This window comes from Balaenoptera physalus (genome assembly GCF_965194825.1).
Source record: "Balaenoptera physalus genome assembly, chromosome: 8".
Classification (NCBI taxonomy): Eukaryota; Metazoa; Chordata; class Mammalia; order Artiodactyla; family Balaenopteridae; genus Balaenoptera; species Balaenoptera physalus.
This window is the reverse complement of record NC_138887.1, coordinates 34,274,948-34,292,019: the sequence shown is the minus strand read 5'-3', so window position 1 is coordinate 34,292,019 and position 17,072 is coordinate 34,274,948.

Below are 17,072 nucleotides of genomic sequence, written 5' to 3'. Positions count from 1 at the left end.
TCCTGGGATATTTAAGGTGTAACGAAATGGAGGTTCTTGTCAACAGAGCAGCCCTAACCTTTGGGGTGCCTGTGTCTTGCTGATTTTTAGTTTTCCCAATTTATACGCCCATGAGTGGAAGTGCCCTATGCTCTCTAAGCTGAGTTTTTTAGATGTTTCAGGACACACCGTACACTTCTCCAGAGTGGCTGTTGGCAATTTACATCCTGCCCATCAGCGTAGCAAGGCTCCCGTTTCTCCATGGCCTGTCCTGCATTTCTGGTTTTGACACTTTATTCAGCATGGCCCTTTTGACCGATGGGAAGCGAGACTTCTTTGTAGCGCTGATTTGCCTTTCCAGGTTGCTTGGTTGGCCAAAAAGGGCGTATGCGTTTTTTCCTGAATATATTCAGGAAAAAACGCATACGCCCTTTTTGGCCAAGGGCATCATTGTCGAGGTTTTGCCGCTTTTCCTGTGCTTTAAAGGCGATTCGAATCTCCCTCCTGAAATCTGTTTCCTGCAATTCTGCCTTGCTTTCAAATCCTCTTCGTTGCCTTCCCTCAATATATTTGTGGACGAGAGTGATCATGTATAAGTCTGCAGGTTTGTGAATTACAGTGCCCCTGAGCTCCATTTTTCAACTCGCTTTCTTGGGAGCTGGCCGCAAAAGCGCAGGATTGCTTCAGGCCCTACTGTGGTCCAGGGCGACAGGCTGAGCCTGTGGTTAATTCTTCTTCCTGATGGGAAAATAGAGTGACCTGTGCCTGTCCCAACACCTAGAGCTAGTCTCTCATTGGTTCCCCCTCTTCCCGTTCATCCTCAGGACAAATTGCAACCTGGACGGAACAGGAGGTTAAAGGTGCTGATTGTCCAAGGAGGGAGATTGCTAGTAAAGCGGCTGGAATGGCGAACCCGAGCACAAGGAGATGAGAAATGAGGTGCGTTTCAGAAACCTTTCCCGATCACACGGTGTACCATCTTCTGGGTTTCTCATGCATGTTTTCGATGTAGGAAGATGCCCTTGAACCTGGAGATTTGGGACCCATGGGATGGGTACCACGCAGTATTACTTTAAAGGGTCTGCGTTTGCTCACCCAACCTCACCAAACCTCTCAGCCCCAAGAGTGTCCACCCTTATGTCTCAATCAGCTGTGGGTCTAGATATGGTCAATCCAGGTGGCATCACAGCCCCTGAACGAATTTTGTAAAAATTTCTCTCTCCTTCACTGTCTTTGTTTCACGGGTTTTTAAAAGTAATTGATTTTTATAATGGGGTTTAGCTGCTTTCACTGCTGTGTTTATGCCGCTTTACACCCACTTGACTCACTTACAGAGAGATATCAATACATAGGTTTTAAGATTCTTACTAGTCAGATATATTCTTGGGCGGTGAATAGGGGGTGTTGAGTCCAATTCACTGAGCAAGGAGTAGGTCTTGTCTATTACCTATTGGGTTTATGGAACGGTATCTGAGCTCAAATGAAACCCTTGTTTTTTGCATCACCCCACCTCACCTTTCCCGTTAGGCAGCCATAGTGTGTTTTCTAAACGTGTGACTCTGTTCTGTTTTGTAATTCAGTTCAAGGGTAGCGGTTTTTACATTCCCTCTATAAGTGATATCTTATGATAAGTGTCTTTTTCTGTGTGACTTATTTCACTTAGAATCGTCATACCTAAATACACTCATCATGCTGCTACTAGCCTTATGACGTTGATTTCATGACTGAGTGATATTCCATTGTACATAAGGACCACAACTTCTTTATCCATTTTTCTCTTTCCTGGGATATTTAAGGTGTAACGAAGTGGAGGTTCTTGTCAACAGAGCAGCCCTAACCTTTGGGGTGCCTGTGTCTTGCTGATTTTTAGTTTTCCCAATTTATACGCCCATGAGTGGAAGTGCCCTATGCTCTCTAAGCTGAGTTTTTTAGATGTTTCAGGACACACCGTACACTTCTCCAGAGTGGCTGTTGGCAATTTACATCCTGCCCATCAGCGTAGCAAGGCTCCCGTTTCTCCATGGCCTGTCCTGCATTTCTGGTTTTGACACTTTATTCAGCATGGCCCTTTTGACCGATGGGAAGCGAGACTTCTTTGTAGCGCTGATTTGCCTTTCCAGGTTGCTTGGTTGGCCAAAAAGGGCGTATGCGTTTTTTCCTGAATATATTCAGGAAAAAACGCATACGCCCTTTTTGGCCAAGGGCATCATTGTCGAGGTTTTGCCGCTTTTCCTGTGCTTTAAAGGCGATTCGAATCTCCCTCCTGAAATCTGTTTCCTGCAATTCTGCCTTGCTTTCAAATCCTCTTCGTTGCCTTCCCTCAATATATTTGTGGACGAGAGTGATCATGTATAAGTCTGCAGGTTTGTGAATTACAGTGCCCCTGAGCTCCATTTTTCAACTCGCTTTCTTGGGAGCTGGCCGCAAAAGCGCAGGATTGCTTCAGGCCCTACTGTGGTCCAGGGCGACAGGCTGAGCCTGTGGTTAATTCTTCTTCCTGATGGGAAAATAGAGTGACCTGTGCCTGTCCCAACACCTAGAGCTAGTCTCTCATTGGTTCCCCCTCTTCCCGTTCATCCTCAGGACAAATTGCAACGTGGACGGAACAGGAGGTTAAAGGTGCTGATTGTCCAAGGAGGGAGATTGCTAGTAAAGCGGCTGGAATGGCGAACCCGAGCACAAGGAGATGAGAAATGAGGTGCGTTTCAGAAACCTTTCCCGATCACACGGTGTACCATCTTCTGGGTTTCTCATGCATGTTTTCGATGTAGGAAGAAGCCCTTGAAACTGGAGATTTGGGACCCATGGGATGGGTACCACGCAGTATTACTTTAAAGGGTCTGCGTTTGCTCACCCAACCTCACCAAACCTCTCAGCCCCAAGAGTGTCCACCCTTATGTCTCAATCAGCTGTGGGTCTAGATATGGTCAATCCAGGTGGCATCACAGCCCCTGAACGAATTTTGTAAGAATTTCTCTCTCCTTCACTGTCTTTGTTTCACGGGTTTTTAAAAGTAATTGATTTTTATAATGGGGTTTAGCTGCTTTCACTGCTGTGTTTATGCCGCTTTACACCCACTTGACTCACTTACAGAGAGATATCAATACATAGGTTTTAAGATTCTTACTAGTCAGATATATTCTTGGGCGGTGAATAGGGGGTGTTGAGTCCAATTTACTGAGCAAGGAGTAGGTCTTGTCTATTACCTATTGGGTTTATGGAACGGTATCTGAGCTCAAATGAAACCCTTGTTTTTTGCGTCACCCCACCTCACCTTTCCCGTTAAGCAGCCATAGTGTGTTTTCTAAACGTGTGACTCTGTTCTGTTTTGTAATTCAGTTCAAGGGTAGCGGTTTTTATATTCCCTCTATAAGTGATATCTCATGATAAGTGTCTTTTTCTGTGTGACTTATTTCACTTAGAATCGTCGTACCTAAATCCACTCATCATGCTGCTAGTAGACTTATGACGTTGATTTCATGGCTGAGTGATATTCCGTTGTACATAGGAACCACAACTTCTTAATCCATTTTTCTCTTTACTGGGATATTTAAGGTGTAACGAAGTGGAGGTTCTTGTCAACAGAGCAGCCCTAAACTTTGGGGTGCCTGTGTCTTGCTGATTTTTAGTTTTCCCAATTTATACGCCCATGAGTGGAAGTGCCCTATGCTCTCTAAGCTGAGTTTTTTAGATGTTTCAGGACACACCGTACCCTTCTCGAGAGTGGCTGTTGGCAATTTACATCACGCCCATCAGCGTAGCAAGGCTCCCGTTTCTCCATGGCCTGTCCTGCATTTGTCGTTTTGACACTTTATTCAGCATGGCCCTTTTGACCGATGGGAAGCGAGACTTCTTTGTAGCGCTGATTTGCCTTTCCAGGTTGCTTGGTTGGCCAAAAAGGGCGTATGCGTTTTTTCCTGAATATATTCAGGAAAAAACGCATACGCCCTTTTTGGCCAAGGGCATCATTGTCGAGGTTTTGCCGCTTTTCCTGTGCTTTAAAGGCGATTCGAATCTCCCTCCTGAAATCTGTTTCCTGCAATTCTGCCTTGCTTTCAAATCCTCTTCGTTGCCTTTCCTCAATATATTTGTGGACGAGAGTGATCATGTATAAGTCTGCAGGTTTGTGAATTGCAGTGCCCCTGAGCTCCATTTTTCAACTCGCTTTCTTGGGAGCTGGCCGCAAAAGCGCAGGATTGCTTCAGGCCCTACTGTGGTCCCGGGCGGCAGGCTGAGCCTGTGGTTAATTCTTCTTCCTGATGGGAAAATAGAGTGACCTGTGCCTGTCCCAACACCTAGAGCTAGTCTCTCATTGGTTCCCCCTCTTCCCGTTCATTCTCAGAACAAATTGCAACCTGTACGGAACAGGAGGTTAAAGGTGCTGATTCTTCAAAGAGGGAGATTGCTAGTAAAGGGGCTGGAATGGCGAACCCGAGCACAAGGAGATGAGAAATGAGGTGCATTTTAGAAATCTTTCCCGATCACACCGTGTACCATCTTCTGGGTTTCTCATGCATGTTTTCGATGTAGGAAGATGCCCTTGAACCTGGAGATTTGGGGCCCATGGGATGGGTACCACGCAGTATTACTTTAAAGGGTCTGCGTTTGCTCACCCAACCTCACCAAACCTCTCAGCCCCAAGAGTGTCCACCCTTATGTCTCAATCAGCTGTGGGTCTAGATATGGTCAATCCAGGTGGCATCACAGCCCCTGAACGAATTTTGTAAGAATTTCTCTCTCCTTCACTGTCTTTGTTTCACGGGTTTTTAAAAGTAATTGATTTTTATAATGGGGTTTAGCTGCTTTCACTGCTGTGTTTATGCCGCTTTACACCCACTTGACTCACTTACAGAGAGATATCAATACATAGGTTTTAAGATTCTTACTAGTCAGATATATTCTTGGGCGGTGAATAGGGGGTGTTGAGTCCAATTCACTGAGCAAGGAGTAGGTCTTGTCTATTACCTATTGGGTTTATGGAACGGTATCTGAGCTCAAATGAAACCCTTGTTTTTTGCATAACCCCACCTCACCTTTCCCGTTAAGCAGCCATAGTGTGTTTTCTAAACGTGTGACTCTGTTCTGTTTTGTAATTCAGTTCAAGGGTAGCGGTTTTTATATTCCCTCTATAAGTGATATCTCATGATAAGTGTCTTTTTCTGTGTGACTTATTTCACTTAGAATCGTCGTACCTAAATCCACTCATCATGCTGCTACTAGACTTATGACGTTGATTTCATGGCTGAGTGATATTCCGTTGTACATAGGAACCACAACTTCTTAATCCATTTTTCTCTTTACTGGGATATTTAACGTGTAACGAAGTGGAGGTTCTTGTCAACAGAGCAGCCCTAAACTTTGGGGTGCCTGTGTCTTGCTGATTTTTAGTTTTCCCAATTTATACGCCCATGAGTGGAAGTGCCCTATGCTCTCTAAGCTGAGTTTTTTAGATGTTTCAGGACACACCGTACCCTTCTCGAGAGTGGCTGTTGGCAATTTACATCACGCCCATCAGCGTAGCAAGGCTCCCGTTTCTCCATGGCCTGTCCTGCATTTGTCGTTTTGACACTTTATTCAGCATGGCCCTTTTGACCGATGGGAAGCGAGACTTCTTTGTAGCGCTGATTTGCCTTTCCAGGTTGCTTGGTTGGCCAAAAAGGGCGTATGCGTTTTTTCCTGAATATATTCAGGAAAAAACGCATACGCCCTTTTTGGCCAAGGGCATCATTGTCGAGGTTTTGCCGCTTTTCCTGTGCTTTAAAGGCGATTCGAATCTCCCTCCTGAAATCTGTTTCCTGCAATTCTGCCTTGCTTTCAAATCCTCTTCGTTGCCTTTCCTCAATATATTTGTGGACGAGAGTGATCATGTATAAGTCTGCAGGTTTGTGAATTGCAGTGCCCCTGAGCTCCATTTTTCAACTCGCTTTCTTGGGAGCTGGCCGCAAAAGCGCAGGATTGCTTCAGGCCCTACTGTGGTCCCGGGCGGCAGGCTGAGCCTGTGGTTAATTCTTCTTCCTGATGGGAAAATAGAGTGACCTGTGCCTGTCCCAACACCTAGAGCTAGTCTCTCATTGGTTCCCCCTCTTCCCGTTCATTCTCAGAACAAATTGCAACCTGTACGGAACAGGAGGTTAAAGGTGCTGATTCTTCAAAGAGGGAGATTGCTAGTAAAGGGGCTGGAATGGCGAACCCGAGCACAAGGAGATGAGAAATGAGGTGCATTTTAGAAATCTTTCCCGATCACACCGTGTACCATCTTCTGGGTTTCTCATGCATGTTTTCGATGTAGGAAGATGCCCTTGAACCTGGAGATTTCGGACCCATGGGATGGGTACCACGCAGTATTACTTTAAAGGGTCTGCCTTTGCTCACCCAACCTCACCAAACCTCTCAGCCCCAAGAGTGTCCACCCTTATGTCTCAATCAGCTGTGGGTCTAGATATGGTCAATCCAGGTGGCATCACAGCCCCTGAACGAATTTTGTAAGAATTTCTCTCTCCTTCACTGTCTTTGTTTCACGGGTTTTTAAAAGTAATTGATTTTTATAATGGGGTTTAGCTGCTTTTCACTGCTGTGTTTATGCAGCTTTACACCCACTTGACTCACTTACAGAGAGATATCAATACATAGGTTTTAAGATTCTTACTAGTCAGATATATTCTTGGGCGGTGAATAGGGTGTGTTGAGTCCAATTCACTGAGCAAGGAGTAGGTCTTGTCTATTACCTATTGGGTTTATGGAACGGTATCTGAGCTAATTTGAAACCCTTGTTTTATGCATCACCCCACCTCACCTTTCCCGTTAGGCAGCCATAGTGTGTTTTCTAAACGTGTGACTCTGTTCTGTTTTGTAATTCAGTTCAAGGGTAGCGGTTTTTACATTCCCTCTATAAGTGATATCTTATGATAAGTGTCTTTTTCTGTGTGACTTATTTCACTTAGAATCGTCATACCTAAATACACTCATCATGCTGCTACTAGCCTTATGACGTTGATTTCATGACTGAGTGATATTCCATTGTACATAAGGACCACAACTTCTTTATCCATTTTTCTCTTTCCTGGGATATTTAAGGTGTAACGAAGTGGAGGTTCTTGTCAACAGAGCAGCCCTAACCTTTGGGGTGCCTGTGTCTTGCTGATTTTTAGTTTTCCCAATTTATACGCCCATGAGTGGAAGTGCCCTATGCTCTCTAAGCTGAGTTTTTTAGATGTTTCAGGACACACCGTACACTTCTCCAGAGTGGCTGTTGGCAATTTACATCCTGCCCATCAGCGTAGCAAGGCTCCCGTTTCTCCATGGCCTGTCCTGCATTTCTGGTTTTGACACTTTATTCAGCATGGCCCTTTTGACCGATGGGAAGCGAGACTTCTTTGTAGCGCTGATTTGCCTTTCCAGGTTGCTTGGTTGGCCAAAAAGGGCGTATGCGTTTTTTCCTGAATATATTCAGGAAAAAACGCATACGCCCTTTTTGGCCAAGGGCATCATTGTCGAGGTTTTGCCGCTTTTCCTGTGCTTTAAAGGCGATTCGAATCTCCCTCCTGAAATCTGTTTCCTGCAATTCTGCCTTGCTTTCAAATCCTCTTCGTTGCCTTCCCTCAATATATTTGTGGACGAGAGTGATCATGTATAAGTCTGCAGGTTTGTGAATTACAGTGCCCCTGAGCTCCATTTTTCAACTCGCTTTCTTGGGAGCTGGCCGCAAAAGCGCAGGATTGCTTCAGGCCCTACTGTGGTCCAGGGCGACAGGCTGAGCCTGTGGTTAATTCTTCTTCCTGATGGGAAAATAGAGTGACCTGTGCCTGTCCCAACACCTAGAGCTAGTCTCTCATTGGTTCCCCCTCTTCCCGTTCATCCTCAGGACAAATTGCAACCTGGACGGAACAGGAGGTTAAAGGTGCTGATTGTCCAAGGAGGGAGATTGCTAGTAAAGCGGCTGGAATGGCGAACCCGAGCACAAGGAGATGAGAAATGAGGTGCGTTTCAGAAACCTTTCCCGATCACACGGTGTACCATCTTCTGGGTTTCTCATGCATGTTTTCGATGTAGGAAGATGCCCTTGAACCTGGAGATTTGGGACCCATGGGATGGGTACCACGCAGTATTACTTTAAAGGGTCTGCGTTTGCTCACCCAACCTCACCAAACCTCTCAGCCCCAAGAGTGTCCACCCTTATGTCTCAATCAGCTGTGGGTCTAGATATGGTCAATCCAGGTGGCATCACAGCCCCTGAACGAATTTTGTAAAAATTTCTCTCTCCTTCACTGTCTTTGTTTCACGGGTTTTTAAAAGTAATTGATTTTTATAATGGGGTTTAGCTGCTTTCACTGCTGTGTTTATGCCGCTTTACACCCACTTGACTCACTTACAGAGAGATATCAATACATAGGTTTTAAGATTCTTACTAGTCAGATATATTCTTGGGCGGTGAATAGGGGGTGTTGAGTCCAATTCACTGAGCAAGGAGTAGGTCTTGTCTATTACCTATTGGGTTTATGGAACGGTATCTGAGCTCAAATGAAACCCTTGTTTTTTGCATCACCCCACCTCACATTTCCCGTTAAGCAGCCATAGTGTGTTTTCTAAACGTGTGACTCTGTTCTGTTTTGTAATTCAGTTCAAGGGTAGCGGTTTTTATATTCCCTCTATAAGTGATATCTCATGATAAGTGTCTTTTTCTGTGTGACTTATTTCACTTAGAATCGTCGTACCTAAATCCACTCATCATGCTGCTACTAGACTTATGACGTTGATTTCATGGCTGAGTGATATTCCGTTGTACATAGGAACCACAACTTCTTAATCCATTTTTCTCTTTACTGGGATATTTAAGGTGTAACGAAGTGGAGGTTCTTGTCAACAGAGCAGCCCTAAACTTTGGGGTGCCTGTGTCTTGCTGATTTTTAGTTTTCCCAATTTATACGCCCATGAGTGGAAGTGCCCTATGCTCTCTAAGCTGAGTTTTTTAGATGTTTCAGGACACACCGTACCCTTCTCGAGAGTGGCTGTTGGCAATTTACATCACGCCCATCAGCGTAGCAAGGCTCCCGTTTCTCCATGGCCTGTCCTGCATTTGTCGTTTTGACACTTTATTCAGCATGGCCCTTTTGACCGATGGGAAGCGAGACTTCTTTGTAGCGCTGATTTGCCTTTCCAGGTTGCTTGGTTGGCCAAAAAGGGCGTATGCGTTTTTTCCTGAATATATTCAGGAAAAAACGCATACGCCCTTTTTGGCCAAGGGCATCATTGTCGAGGTTTTGCCGCTTTTCCTGTGCTTTAAAGGCGATTCGAATCTCCCTCCTGAAATCTGTTTCCTGCAATTCTGCCTTGCTTTCAAATCCTCTTCGTTGCCTTTCCTCAATATATTTGTGGACGAGAGTGATCATGTATAAGTCTGCAGGTTTGTGAATTGCAGTGCCCCTGAGCTCCATTTTTCAACTGGCTTTCTTGGGAGCTGGCCGCAAAAGCGCAGGATTGCTTCAGGCCCTACTGTGGTCCCGGGCGGCAGGCTGAGCCTGTGGTTAATTCTTCTTCCTGATGGGAAAATAGAGTGACCTGTGCCTGTCCCAACACCTAGAGCTAGTCTCTCATTGGTTCCCCCTCTTCCCGTTCATTCTCAGAACAAATTGCAACCTGTACGGAACAGGAGGTTAAAGGTGCTGATTCTTCAAAGAGGGAGATTGCTAGTAAAGGGGCTGGAATGGCGAACCCGAGCACAAGGAGATGAGAAATGAGGTGCATTTTAGAAATCTTTCCCGATCACACCGTGTACCATCTTCTGGGTTTCTCATGCATGTTTTCGATGTAGGAAGATGCCCTTGAACCTGGAGATTTCGGACCCATGGGATGGGTACCACGCAGTATTACTTTAAAGGGTCTGCCTTTGCTCACCCAACCTCACCAAACCTCTCAGCCCCAAGAGTGTCCACCCTTATGTCTCAATCAGCTGTGGGTCTAGATATGGTCAATCCAGGTGGCATCACAGCCCCTGAACGAATTTTGTAAGAATTTCTCTCTCCTTCACTGTCTTTGTTTCACGGGTTTTTAAAAGTAATTGATTTTTATAATGGGGTTTAGCTGCTTTTCACTGCTGTGTTTATGCCGCTTTACACCCACTTGACTCACTTACAGAGAGATATCAATACATAGGTTTTAAGATTCTTACTAGTCAGATATATTCTTGGGCGGTGAATAGGGTGTGTTGAGTCCAATTCACTGAGCAAGGAGTAGGTCTTGTCTATTACCTATTGGGTTTATGGAACGGTATCTGAGCTAATTTGAAACCCTTGTTTTATGCATCACCCCACCTCACCTTTCCCGTTAGGCAGCCATAGTGTGTTTTCTAAACGTGTGACTCTGTTCTGTTTTGTAATTCAGTTCAAGGGTAGCGGTTTTTACATTCCCTCTATAAGTGATATCTTATGATAAGTGTCTTTTTCTGTGTGACTTATTTCACTTAGAATCGTCATACCTAAATCCACTCATCATGCTGCTACTAGCCTTATGACGTTGATTTCATGACTGAGTGATATTCCATTGTACATAAGGACCACAACTTCTTTATCCATTTTTCTCTTTCCTGGGATATTTAAGGTGTAACGAAGTGGAGGTTCTTGTCAACAGAGCAGCCCTAACCTTTGGGGTGCCTGTGTCTTGCTGATTTTTAGTTTTCCCAATTTATACGCCCATGAGTGGAAGTGCCCTATGCTCTTTAAGCTGAGTTTTTTAGATGTTTCAGGACACACCGTACACTTCTCCAGAGTGGCTGTTGGCAATTTACATCCTGCCCATCAGCGTAGCAAGGCTCCCGTTTCTCCATGGCCTGTCCTGCATTTCTGGTTTTGACACTTTATTCAGCATGGCCCTTTTGACCGATGGGAAGCGAGACTTCTTTGTAGCGCTGATTTGCCTTTCCAGGTTGCTTGGTTGGCCAAAAAGTGCGTATGCGTTTTTTCCTGAATACATTCAGGAAAAAACGCATACGGCCTTTTTGGCTAAGGGCATCATTGTCGAGGTTTTGCCGCTTTTCCTGTGATTTAAAGGCGAATCGAATCTCCCTCCTGAAATCTGTTTCCTGCAATTCTGCCTTGCTTTCAAATCCTCTTCGTTGCCTTCCCTCAATATATTTGTGGACGAGAGTGATCATGTATAAGTCTGCAGGTTTGTGAATTACAGTGCCCCTGAGCTCCATTTTTCAACTCGCTTTCTTGGGAGCTGGCCGCAAAAGCGCAGGATTGCTTCAGGCCCTACTGTGGTCCAGGGCGACAGGCTGAGCCTGTGGTTAATTCTTCTTCCTGATGGGAAAATAGAGTGACCTGTGCCTGTCCCAACACCTAGAGCTAGTCTCTCATTGGTTCCCCCTCTTCCCGTTCATCCTCAGGACAAATTGCAACCTGGACGGAACAGGAGGTTAAAGGTGCTGATTGTCCAAGGAGGGAGATTGCTAGTAAAGCGGCTGGAATGGCGAACCCGAGCACAAGGAGATGAGAAATGAGGTGCGTTTCAGAAACCTTTCCCGATCACACGGTGTACCATCTTCTGGGTTTCTCATGCATGTTTTCGATGTAGGAAGATGCCCTTGAACCTGGAGATTTGGGACCCATGGGATGGGTACCACGCAGTATTACTTTAAAGGGTCTGCGTTTGCTCACCCAACCTCACCAAACCTCTCAGCCCCAAGAGTGTCCACCCTTATGTCTCAATCAGCTGTGGGTCTAGATATGGTCAATCCAGGTGGCATCACAGCCCCTGAACGAATTTTGTAAGAATTTCTCTCTCCTTCACTGTCTTTGTTTCACGGGTTTTTAAAAGTAATTGATTTTTATAATGGGGTTTAGCTGCTTTCACTGCTGTGTTTATGCCGCTTTACACCCACTTGACTCACTTACAGAGAGATATCAATACATAGGTTTTAAGATTCTTACTAGTCAGATATATTCTTGGGCGGTGAATAGGGGGTGTTGAGTCCAATTCACTGAGCAAGGAGTAGGTCTTGTCTATTACCTATTGGGTTTATGGAACGGTATCTGAGCTCAAATGAAACCCTTGTTTTTTGCATCACCCCACCTCACCTTTCCCGTTAAGCAGCCATAGTGTGTTTTCTAAACGTGTGACTCTGTTCTGTTTTGTAATTCAGTTCAAGGGTAGCGGTTTTTATATTCCCTCTATAAGTGATATCTCATGATAAGTGTCTTTTTCTGTGTGACTTATTTCACTTAGAATCGTCGTACCTAAATCCACTCATCATGCTGCTACTAGACTTATGACGTTGATTTCATGGCTGAGTGATATTCCGTTGTACATAGGAACCACAACTTCTTAATCCATTTTTCTCTTTACTGGGATATTTAAGGTGTAACGAAGTGGAGGTTCTTGTCAACAGAGCAGCCCTAAACTTTGGGGTGCCTGTGTCTTGCTGATTTTTAGTTTTCCCAATTTATACGCCCATGAGTGGAAGTGCCCTATGCTCTCTAAGCTGAGTTTTTTAGATGTTTCAGGACACACCGTACCCTTCTCGAGAGTGGCTGTTGGCAATTTACATCACGCCCATCAGCGTAGCAAGGCTCCCGTTTCTCCATGGCCTGTCCTGCATTTGTCGTTTTGACACTTTATTCAGCATGGCCCTTTTGACCGATGGGAAGCGAGACTTCTTTGTAGCGCTGATTTGCCTTTCCAGGTTGCTCGGTTGGCCAAAAAGGGCGTATGCGTTTTTTCCTGAATATATTCAGGAAAAAACGCATACGCCCTTTTTGGCCAAGGGCATCATTGTCGAGGTTTTGCCGCTTTTCCTGTGCTTTAAAGGCGATTCGAATCTCCCTCCTGAAATCTGTTTCCTGCAATTCTGCCTTGCTTTCAAATCCTCTTCGTTGCCTTTCCTCAATATATTTGTGGACGAGAGTGATCATGTATAAGTCTGCAGGTTTGTGAATTGCAGTGCCCCTGAGCTCCATTTTTCAACTCGCTTTCTTGGGAGCTGGCCGCAAAAGCGCAGGATTGCTTCAGGCCCTACTGTGGTCCCGGGCGGCAGGCTGAGCCTGTGGTTAATTCTTCTTCCTGATGGGAAAATAGAGTGACCTGTGCCTGTCCCAACACCTAGAGCTAGTCTCTCATTGGTTCCCCCTCTTCCCGTTCATTCTCAGAACAAATTGCAACCTGTACGGAACAGGAGGTTAAAGGTGCTGATTCTTCAAAGAGGGAGATTGCTAGTAAAGGGGCTGGAATGGCGAACCCGAGCACAAGGAGATGAGAAATGAGGTGCATTTTAGAAATCTTTCCCGATCACACCGTGTACCATCTTCTGGGTTTCTCATGCATGTTTTCGATGTAGGAAGATGCCCTTGAACCTGGAGATTTCGGACCCATGGGATGGGTACCACGCAGTATTACTTTAAAGGGTCTGCCTTTGCTCACCCAACCTCACCAAACCTCTCAGCCCCAAGAGTGTCCACCCTTATGTCTCAATCAGCTGTGGGTCTAGATATGGTCAATCCAGGTGGCATCACAGCCCCTGAACGAATTTTGTAAGAATTTCTCTCTCCTTCACTGTCTTTGTTTCACGGGTTTTTAAAAGTAATTGATTTTTATAATGGGGTTTAGCTGCTTTTCACTGCTGTGTTTATGCCGCTTTACACCCACTTGACTCACTTACAGAGAGATATCAATACATAGGTTTTAAGATTCTTACTAGTCAGATATATTCTTGGGCGGTGAATAGGGTGTGTTGAGTCCAATTCACTGAGCAAGGAGTAGGTCTTGTCTATTACCTATTGGGTTTATGGAACGGTATCTGAGCTAATTTGAAACCCTTGTTTTATGCATCACCCCACCTCACCTTTCCCGTTAGGCAGCCATAGTGTGTTTTCTAAACGTGTGACTCTGTTCTGTTTTGTAATTCAGTTCAAGGGTAGCGGTTTTTACATTCCCTCTATAAGTGATATCTTATGATAAGTGTCTTTTTCTGTGTGACTTATTTCACTTAGAATCGTCATACCTAAATACACTCATCATGCTGCTACTAGCCTTATGACGTTGATTTCATGACTGAGTGATATTCCATTGTACATAAGGACCACAACTTCTTTATCCATTTTTCTCTTTCCTGGGATATTTAAGGTGTAACGAAGTGGAGGTTCTTGTCAACAGAGCAGCCCTAACCTTTGGGGTGCCTGTGTCTTGCTGATTTTTAGTTTTCCCAATTTATACGCCCATGAGTGGAAGTGCCCTATGCTCTCTAAGCTGAGTTTTTTAGATGTTTCAGGACACACCGTACACTTCTCCAGAGTGGCTGTTGGCAATTTACATCCTGCCCATCAGCGTAGCAAGGCTCCCGTTTCTCCATGGCCTGTCCTGCATTTCTGGTTTTGACACTTTATTCAGCATGGCCCTTTTGACCGATGGGAAGCGAGACTTCTTTGTAGCGCTGATTTGCCTTTCCAGGTTGCTTGGTTGGCCAAAAAGGGCGTATGCGTTTTTTCCTGAATATATTCAGGAAAAAACGCATACGCCCTTTTTGGCCAAGGGCATCATTGTCGAGGTTTTGCCGCTTTTCCTGTGCTTTAAAGGCGATTCGAATCTCCCTCCTGAAATCTGTTTCCTGCAATTCTGCCTTGCTTTCAAATCCTCTTCGTTGCCTTCCCTCAATATATTTGTGGACGAGAGTGATCATGTATAAGTCTGCAGCTTTGTGAATTACAGTGCCCCTGAGCTCCATTTTTCAACTCGCTTTCTTGGGAGCTGGCCGCAAAAGCGCAGGATTGCTTCAGGCCCTACTGTGGTCCAGGGCGACAGGCTGAGCCTGTGGTTAATTCTTCTTCCTGATGGGAAAATAGAGTGACCTGTGCCTGTCCCAACACCTAGAGCTAGTCTCTCATTGGTTCCCCCTCTTCCCATTCATCCTCAGGACAAATTGCAACGTGGACGGAACAGGAGGTTAAAGGTGCTGATTGTCCAAGGAGGGAGATTGCTAGTAAAGCGGCTGGAATGGCGAACCCGAGCACAAGGAGATGAGAAATGAGGTGCGTTTCAGAAACCTTTCCCGATCACACGGTGTACCATCTTCTGGGTTTCTCATGCATGTTTTCGATGTAGGAAGAAGCCCTTGAAACTGGAGATTTGGGACCCATGGGATGGGTACCACGCAGTATTACTTTAAAGGGTCTGCGTTTGCTCACCCAACCTCACCAAACCTCTCAGCCCCAAGAGTGTCCACCCTTATGTCTCAATCAGCTGTGGGTCTAGATATGGTCAATCCAGGTGGCATCACAGCCCCTGAACGAATTTTGTAAGAATTTCTCTCTCCTTCACTGTCTTTGTTTCACGGGTTTTTAAAAGTAATTGATTTTTATAATGGGGTTTAGCTGCTTTCACTGCTGTGTTTATGCCGCTTTACACCCACTTGACTCACTTACAGAGAGATATCAATACATAGGTTTTAAGATTCTTACTAGTCAGATATATTCTTGGGCGGTGAATAGGGGGTGTTGAGTCCAATTTACTGAGCAAGGAGTAGGTCTTGTCTATTACCTATTGGGTTTATGGAACGGTATCTGAGCTCAAATGAAACCCTTGTTTTTTGCGTCACCCCACCTCACCTTTCCCGTTAAGCAGCCATAGTGTGTTTTCTAAACGTGTGACTCTGTTCTGTTTTGTAATTCAGTTCAAGGGTAGCGGTTTTTATATTCCCTCTATAAGTGATATCTCATGATAAGTGTCTTTTTCTGTGTGACTTATTTCACTTAGAATCGTCGTACCTAAATCCACTCATCATGCTGCTAGTAGACTTATGACGTTGATTTCATGGCTGAGTGATATTCCGTTGTACATAGGAACCACAACTTCTTAATCCATTTTTCTCTTTACTGGGATATTTAAGGTGTAACGAAGTGGAGGTTCTTGTCAACAGAGCAGCCCTAAACTTTGGGGTGCCTGTGTCTTGCTGATTTTTAGTTTTCCCAATTTATACGCCCATGAGTGGAAGTGCCCTATGCTCTCTAAGCTGAGTTTTTTAGATGTTTCAGGACACACCGTACCCTTCTCGAGAGTGGCTGTTGGCAATTTACATCACGCCCATCAGCGTAGCAAGGCTCCCGTTTCTCCATGGCCTGTCCTGCATTTGTCGTTTTGACACTTTATTCAGCATGGCCCTTTTGACCGATGGGAAGCGAGACTTCTTTGTAGCGCTGATTTGCCTTTCCAGGTTGCTTGGTTGGCCAAAAAGGGCGTATGCGTTTTTTCCTGAATATATTCAGGAAAAAACGCATACGCCCTTTTTGGCCAAGGGCATCATTGTCGAGGTTTTGCCGCTTTTCCTGTGCTTTAAAGGCGATTCGAATCTCCCTCCTGAAATCTGTTTCCTGCAATTCTGCCTTGCTTTCAAATCCTCTTCGTTGCCTTTCCTCAATATATTTGTGGACGAGAGTGATCATGTATAAGTCTGCAGGTTTGTGAATTGCAGTGCCCCTGAGCTCCATTTTTCAACTCGCTTTCTTGGGAGCTGGCCGCAAAAGCGCAGGATTGCTTCAGGCCCTACTGTGGTCCCGGGCGGCAGGCTGAGCCTGTGGTTAATTCTTCTTCCTGATGGGAAAATAGAGTGACCTGTGCCTGTCCCAACACCTAGAGCTAGTCTCTCATTGGTTCCCCCTCTTCCCGTTCATTCTCAGAACAAATTGCAACCTGTACGGAACAGGAGGTTAAAGGTGCTGATTCTTCAAAGAGGGAGATTGCTAGTAAAGGGGCTGGAATGGCGAACCCGAGCACAAGGAGATGAGAAATGAGGTGCATTTTAGAAATCTTTCCCGATCACACCGTGTACCATCTTCTGGGTTTCTCATGCATGTTTTCGATGTAGGAAGATGCCCTTGAACCTGGAGATTTGGGGCCCATGGGATGGGTACCACGCAGTATTACTTTAAAGGGTCTGCGTTTGCTCACCCAACCTCACCAAACCTCTCAGCCCCAAGAGTGTCCACCCTTATGTCTCAATCAGCTGTGGGTCTAGATATGGTCAATCCAGGTGGCATCACAGCCCCTGAACGAATTTTGTAAGAATTTCTCTCTCCTTCACTGTCTTTGTTTCACGGGTTTTTAAAAGTAAT